Source organism: Aplysia californica, unplaced genomic scaffold (genome assembly GCF_000002075.1).
Source record: "Aplysia californica isolate F4 #8 unplaced genomic scaffold, AplCal3.0 scaffold00609, whole genome shotgun sequence".
NCBI classification, from domain to species: domain Eukaryota; kingdom Metazoa; phylum Mollusca; class Gastropoda; order Aplysiida; family Aplysiidae; genus Aplysia; species Aplysia californica.
This window is the reverse complement of record NW_004797879.1, coordinates 398,265-399,655: the sequence shown is the minus strand read 5'-3', so window position 1 is coordinate 399,655 and position 1,391 is coordinate 398,265.

Genomic DNA, 1,391 nt, shown 5'->3' with positions numbered 1-1,391 from the left:
TTCTTCTCCTCCCTCTCCTTCCTCTCCTCCCTCTCCTCCCTCTCCTCCGTCTCCTCCTTCTTCTCCTTCTCTCCTTGCCTACATTTTTATCGTCTCTACACAGTGGCCTAAAAAGCCAACAGATCATATCAGCTGAGAAAATTTCTGACCGAAAACAAACAAGCAAGCAAACAAACAAACAAACAAACAAACAAACAAACAAACAAACAAACAAACCTTCTGTCAAGGCGTCTCTTGAATTCTTCGTCTTGCTGCTCCTTGTGGTAGGCGTTGTTTTCCTCCACCTCCTCCCTTACTTCTTCTGGCTATAATTTTTATTTTAATTACTCTCTTTTCGTTCATTTTCTCACAATACAATTTTAGGAGAAAGCACCGCAAGTTCCAAGTAAAATTTTAAAGATCGAAACTTGGATATAATGCAGTCCGAGTTGGAAGTTCAGTGTGTGGAGGTTAAAATCTGACTATTCAACAAGAAAAGATAAATAGGCAGGTACGGTAATCATAAATTTTAATATATTGGTTAGATTACTTAGATTCAGTCTCTTACTTCTAGAGTTACAGTAATACTTTATTTAACCTTAGGGCAGGAGATGGCGGGTTTCTCGAAACAAAGAAAACATATTGTTATTATCCTTTATTGGGAATGGAAATGAGGATGTGTTAGATTACATCTTTTTATCGCCTCTGCTCTGTTGCATGGTGGGGGGGGGGGGTTGAGGGGGAGCTGTACATTTTCTTTTACATCCAGTTAATAATTAAATTTCTTCTATCTGTCCTCTTTGTTTTTAACTTCTTCGCTGCTTTGTAAGCGCACTGTACTCGATTGCGTTATTTGGTTTACTGACATTTTTTTTTTATTGGCCTATATATATCTAGCAAGTTTGAGATGTAACTATAGCTTGTGCGGTTACTTCTTTTTAAATAAGGGGAATGTTATTATGGCTTTGTTTCAATCTCTCTTGAATAAACATTTCCTCTTGTATGCGAAAATACAGACAGAAACGGGGGCTCTGGTGCTCAAAATCATGGGGTTTGTTTCCCTCTTATTCAATAGGTCGCGGGTTCGAAACTTTACAGTGATAGAAAATTTTCTTCTCTAAAAATGTTTCGTTTCAACTCCTCTCCTGCTCTCTAACCATGTTCTGTCGTCTGTTGTGTCTTCACTTTCTGCACTTTGCCCCCTCCTCTGGGCTACTGACTCTTTCTGCAGCCTTTCTACTGCCACTCCTTGTCTCCTTCTTATTGTTGTCTTTCAGCCACATCCCTGATCATAGGGTAGACATGATTTAACTACTAGCCTTCTCGGACAAGGGGGAGAAATCTCGTAAGTCCCGTGTGCAAGTTGCACACACACACACACACACACACACACACACACACACACACACACT